Source organism: Galeopterus variegatus, unplaced genomic scaffold, assembly GCF_000696425.1.
Source record: "Galeopterus variegatus unplaced genomic scaffold, G_variegatus-3.0.2 Scaffold6082, whole genome shotgun sequence".
NCBI lineage: Eukaryota > Metazoa > Chordata > Mammalia > Dermoptera > Cynocephalidae > Galeopterus > Galeopterus variegatus.
Window position 1 is genome coordinate 62912 of NW_007732193.1, and position 6647 is coordinate 69558.

The window sequence follows — 6647 nt, forward strand, 5'->3', positions numbered from 1 at the left end:
TTGCACAAACTTTTAAAAGTACCCTCATAGGTATAGAGAGGGGAGGGGCAGGAATTAGCACAGCTGCTGCTTGTTTTCATTTTTCAGTTCTAGAAGGGAGTCATTAGAAAGGTCACTTTCTGAGGATGTCACATTTAAATCCTTTTACTCCCACCTTTTAATTCTTTACTCTTCAAGTTAATGCTGAAGAACAATTTGGCTCCCTTAACCAAAATTATTTTCCCATACTTTCTAGTATTTCTATTGTACGTTTCCAAACTCTTATCTCATAGCCAATTGTATGTAGGACCATGTTTCTCCAGGTGGAGATAGCCCAGCGTATGAAAATAGGCTCAGAATACCTGGATTGCTGAAGACCATGTTCCCTCAGATTTATAGACACACTAATAATAACACTGCTTAGCTGACTGAGTTATAAGCATTGATTCAGAATGAGTAGAAAAAAATAGTGATTTTTGCTCACTTTGCTAGTAATGTGTCTCTTGTGGAAGAAGATAATACATTATTTACATTAATAAGTACAAGACAAGCTAAATTTTGCAGACCATTTGGCCTTTACTTCTTTTTTGATGAGCTATGATGCCTTATTTGTATTCAGTAATGTTTTTCTCATTTTTATATAGTAATGATCTCTGAAATTGATCCCTTGTGAAAAAGGCCTTTGATATAAGGTTGTGGTTCCTGTTAAATATAAGCTGACTCATGGGAATAGGTTTTGAAAACCAGTCTTGCTTGAAAAGAAATAAATTAACTCTGTATGTGTGTGTTTCTGTTTAGTAAAGTATCAGAGAGAAATGCAGTGGCCTTGGAAATGAAGATATGGTAGCCTTTGTTTGAGATCAGAAAAGTGGGATCATCTTAGAAATTATGTATTGAATAAATGGTACACCCTACTTTCTAATATCAGTACAATTATGCTCACAAAATATTGTCACATATTTTTTCTTTTGCTACTTACTTGACTTATTCTCCCAATGTAGGCTATTAGTACTCAGTCCAGTTTCTCCCATTGGGATCAACTTTCATGTCTACTACTTAATCCCATCGTCCAAGAACACAAGATATTGACTTTGTCCCAAATAACCTCATCCTGCTTTTACTCTTTAAGCCAAGAGTCTGACTGGACCTCTATTGCCATATTTTCTGTGTCACACACTGTCACTGTTAATGATGGGTCTTGTAAAATCTAACAGCTCTTTATAGTAATGTCCTTGCTAGCTGGAGCCTAGTTAGCACTAGAGTGGAGACTAATATGGGGGGGGGCTCCAAAGTTGCGGTTCTCTTGTGTCATTTTCCACAAGACTGACACCAGTTTCAGACTGGCTGAATCTGAGAAAATTCCACCATAAGCTCCATGTTGTGCCATAATCATCACTGTACTTCTTGATCCTTGGTCACTATACTAGATGCCTCCTCTTCTCAAGGTTGGTTTTATTTCACAGATTTTGTTGTGCTTCCCTTCCAATGTTCGTGTCCATCTGTCTTGGTCACTTCTAGCTGACATAACAAAATATCATAGACTTGGTGACTCAAACAACAGAAATTTATTTTCTCACAGTTCTTAAGGCTGGAAGTCCCAGATCAGAAAGCCAGCATGGTCCGGTTCTGGACCGTCTTCCTAGCTTGCAGGCAGCTGCTTTCTTGCTGTGTTCATACATGCAGAGAGAGAGAGCAAGAGCTCTCTGGTGTCTCTTCTTATAAGGGCACTAATCCCATCATGAGGGTCCCACCTGCATGACCTCATCTAAACCTAATCATCTCCCAAAGGCCCCATCTCTGACTGGGAATCAGAGTTTCAACATATGAATGGGGGGTTGGTGGGGAGCAGCGATTCAGTCCATAGCACTATCCTAGTTCACAATGATAAATCTCACTAATTTCAGAGATATAAAATTTTAAACAGTTTTTCTGCAGAACAACCCATAAAAAGCTAGGGTGGATAACCCACTTAGCCTCTTTTGTGTCTAATCATTTGAAGTATAAGATCTATCTGCATCTTTTTAATACATGGCAGAGCCAGAGATATCCTACTAGACGGATTGCTTCTCACCTGGAAGACATTGGGTATAGGAGTGCTTCATTTCAAGTTTTAGGGTTGTTTGTCTGTTGTTGTTGTTATTGTTGTTTCTATTGGGAGAATTTATGCAACAGAGAATTTTGAGAAGCTGGCTAAAATGCTCAGAAAACCAAAGTCTGTGTCCTAGAAATATCATTTGTACATTCTCTATGGATATACTATACTTCCTTTCAGGAAACAGACCCACCATTTTCTCAACCCCAATGTTGTTTGTCCTTCAGAAGATACCCCACTCTCATACCATGGCTCATTCCAATTTTCTTTTATCTGTTTACCCCAAAGATAAATAAACACCAATAGGACATAAGGGTTTAATTTTGAAGATGCACCCATGCTTACCAAATAAATTACTGAGTTAGAAACCAACCAAGGTTGGCGATACCTCATTTAGCAACCACATCTGGCATGGTATGAAATGTCTTGCAGGCTTTAGTGGTCATGAAGCTTTGAAGAAAAGTTATGTCCAAGTAGAAATTCTAACCAAAAGGAAACTTGGATCAAGGTTAATCTCTTCTTGCCCTAGTGGCTTGAGGTTGTTCCACTTTGTTTTTCTTGAGCTCTCTAGAGAGGTTCTGACCATATTCTTCCGCCTCTAGCTACCACATGTAGAATCACAGCAACTGGCAGGGGACTCACTGGTCAGCTAATCTAAGACTTTATTTGCATCATGAATTCCTTCACTGTTGTAATGATTGACACAGATGAGCTAGAGTTCAAATGGATACCCACATACTCTATGTCTAAATATTTAAAAATTTATAACAAAGTTAAAAATGTTTAAGGAAATATGTTCTGTCATACAACCTTGATAAGAAATACCTTCACAACCACTTGGAAAATGAGGTTCAAATTTAGAATTCTCAGACCCTTTGGAATTCCACTATAGAACATAATGACGAAGGAAAAGCTAGCCCTGGCTCAGTCTGAAACCCTTCTCTTTTCAATCTCAGATCCATCTGACACTGTTTTGTGCCTTATATGTGTTATGCCTCACACTGGCCCACACCTATATGTTCAATCCACATTATCTACAAGCAGTGGTCCCATGGCCACCTCTCAGATCTGGATGTATGTACCTTTGGGAAAACACATCTTCGCAAGTCCTGAATAGAAAACTTGGGCATGGAATTTCCAGATCTGGAGTCTCCAGTTGCAGGTCAAGAAGATGAAGAGAAGAAGGATAAATTCTAGAAAGGCAAGGCCAGAAGGGCATGACCAGAGTCAGGCTCTCTAAAGTGCAGGACCCAGGCCAGGGGTACCTTTACTCAAGTATAAAGAAGGTACTACCATTTATCAACACCAAGAGTTGTCAGGACATTAATGAACTTCAGAATTTTAATAGCAACACATCACTGCAACCAATTCCACAATCAGGCAAAATTCTGACCTCAGACCTCACCAGCCAAAATGTGCTCATTGAGAGAGTGCAATTCTAGAACCAGACATTAGTTCTAAGAGTCTCTGAAGGTCTCCTTCTTGGAGACTTCAGGGGAAGTCTTTTAGGTGTTACAAGGGTCCCATTTTAGGGTCCCCATTGATTCTAAATATCCAGTGTGAGTCTCAGCTGAATCAGGCCTACTTTCAACAATTCTCCCAAGATTGGACCCAAAGAAATGTATGTCCCACCACCTTGATGGATTTCACATGACTTTTCTGACCAGCCCAGGCTCATGATTCTTCTAAGACCCGAAACATTCATCCAGGGAGCCCAAGAGACTGGCTCTTCCTTGGTTACAAGTCCATGCTGCAGAGAATTATTTTTAACATGTTCATCTTACTATTCTACATAGGAAAATATCAGTAACCTACGGGAGGCCCAGCAGGCTGTCTAATGGTCAGAAATTCCAAGTTTTATTTCCATTCCAGGCTGTTGGCAGGCAACAATGTTCAGTACTGAAAAGACATATAACCTCTATGGGGTGGCAGCTTTACTAGGCGTGACCACATTTTCACAGGAAGAGTTTGAATTTCAGTTGTCAGGAAATCCTATATTTGGCAAGTTGGGGTGACATGTCAAGCCCCATAAATAAAAGCAGGCCAGGTTACTTATAATTATACTGATTACCTTTCCAGTCCACTTTTTCAGGCTAGAACCTTAGTTAGTAAAGTTAGGTATTAGTTTCTTACAAGGCACATTTCTCTATTTCTTTTGTACTTTGCATTAAAAAGAAAGTATCTCCATATATATGCATATGCATTTATAAACAAGTGTACAAGGGTACTTCAAAAAGTTTATGAAAAAATTTGTATTTTGTCTGTTTGTTTGGCAACTGGCCTATACGGGGATCTGAACCTGTGACCTCGGTGTTATAAGGCTGCTCTCTAACCAAATGAGCTAACCAGCCAGCCCTTGTATTATCTTTTAATTCTATTTTTTCACAGACTTTTTGAAGTACCCTTGTGTGTGTGTGTGTATAAAATAGAGGTGATAATTTACATATATAAAATCTGGATTCAATAAGGATTCACTAAGGACTATAAGAATCCAAAAAAATTTTACCATACTTTATAGACACTCAAATTAGAAGTCACAGAGATTATGTCATATGTTCAATATAAACTAACCAAAAAAGGAAAAAGAAAGAAATTTATAGGATGTGAAGTGGGTATTTAAGTATAATAATTATAGCATGTATTAAACACCAACTGCATATGAAAAACATCGCCAGGCACATTATGTACACACTACTTGTAGTTCTAAATACAAGACAGTAAGTGTCATTTCTTCCAATTTAAAGGTAAAATTAAGACTCGAAGTTTGAACTACCTACCAAAGGTGCACTGAAAATAATTTGTTCTGCCAGATTCAAGCAGCTGTTTTCCTTGTGAAAAATGAAAGGCAGGCATAGAAAAGTATCCTTCTATCGAATCCTTTTATTTCCAGAGTGTCAAGGAGACTCGGAAACTTTCAGTGGACATACAAGTATAAAGTAGCCTCAACTCCCAGAATTGAAAACACTCTTGAGCAGTCTCTAGACCATCTCATGTTTGTGGAATTTGCCCACTCTTTCTTAAATAAAGTATGGGACTTTATCCCATTGCAATGAAAATACAATGCAAAAGACCAAAGTCAAGGAACAGAATCTTCCCTATGAGCTCTAGGAAACATGGGCAAGTTGCAAGAGAGGAAGCCTGACTTTGGAGGGATTAAGCTGATGGTTTGAGCTCTTCTCTCATTTCTGTCCCCTCCTTGGTCCAAATTCCCTCCTTGGGACCAATACCAAATGTCATCAGAACATTTCTTCATTTACTCTTTCCTTTACTTATTGATCACTTACTACATACCATACACAGTGCTGTAAATCAGGAGATGAATGACACAGTCCTTGCCCTGGAGTAAAACAAATATACACATAATTAGAATATATCTGATTAAGTAAACTAAATGTAAAGTAAATGATAGCATGGCAACAAAGAAAGAGCTTCTGAGACACTAAGCAGTTTACCTTCCTGGTAAGAGTCTCAAAGATGATGGTCATATCAGATGGTGAAAGGAGCAGCAATAGTACTATTAATGGCACATGGGATCACCAGGTGATGTTGGGCACCCAACCAGGGCAACTTCCAGGGCAGCTGTAAGCCAGGAGGCCTCAGGGACCAGGAGGAAGATGGGAGTTGTATCACACCCTGACCATTCCTTCCACTCTGGGCTGGAGTTCTTACTTTAAAGGAGCTGCAGGGCTGGCCTGGTGGCGCACTGCTACAGTGCACCGCTTGGGAAGTGCGGCGGCGCTCCCGCCGAGGGTTCGGATCCCACATACAGACCAGTTCCGCTCACTGGCTGAGCGAGGTGCGGGCGCAGCACCGAGGGTTGCGATCCCGTTGCCGGTCCTGGTCCGGTACGGGCGCGACACTGAGGGTTGCGATCCGTTGCCGGACACGAAAAAAAGACAAAAAGGAAAAAAAAAAAAAAAAAAAGGAGCTGCAATTCCAACAATTCCTACCGATAATAGTGGGGATGTGGAATAGGTGTTCTACAATTTGTACCCATCTGTATGCCTGAGAAAATACTTATTCTGTCATTTTCAGAGACTTCCAAATGATATCCCATTTCAAGAAACTCGTCTAAAAAATTTCAAATGAAGTTACTTATCACTGAATTGTGGAATCATGTGTCTTTAAATGATAAGGGTTTAAAGACAAATAATGCTCCTAATCACTGATTATAAGAGTCCTCTTAGAGTAGGTGTCACTCTGTGGAGTGGAGTCTGCATGAAGTTCCTCTCACTAGCCCTTAGGTTTCCACAATGAGTGAATAGTCTGCCAGGCTTTCATAAACATAGCAATGGCCTATCTCCTTATATCTGCACATAGATAAAATCACAGTGAACCTAAGTTGGAGACCAATGTAAAATCATGATCAGTATGCATTAACATCTTTTGGATCCTTAGAATGACCTGCTTGTTACATAATAGAGAAACGCATGTTGGGTTCACATATCATTGAGGGGTGAAAGATAATGTGTTTTCTTGTTTTCTCTGTGACTGGCCTGATATTCCTCACCAGCCTCCTTGCCTCTGCCCAGAAGTGCAGTGTGTGTGTCGGGGTGGGGGGATGGGGCGGGGTGGG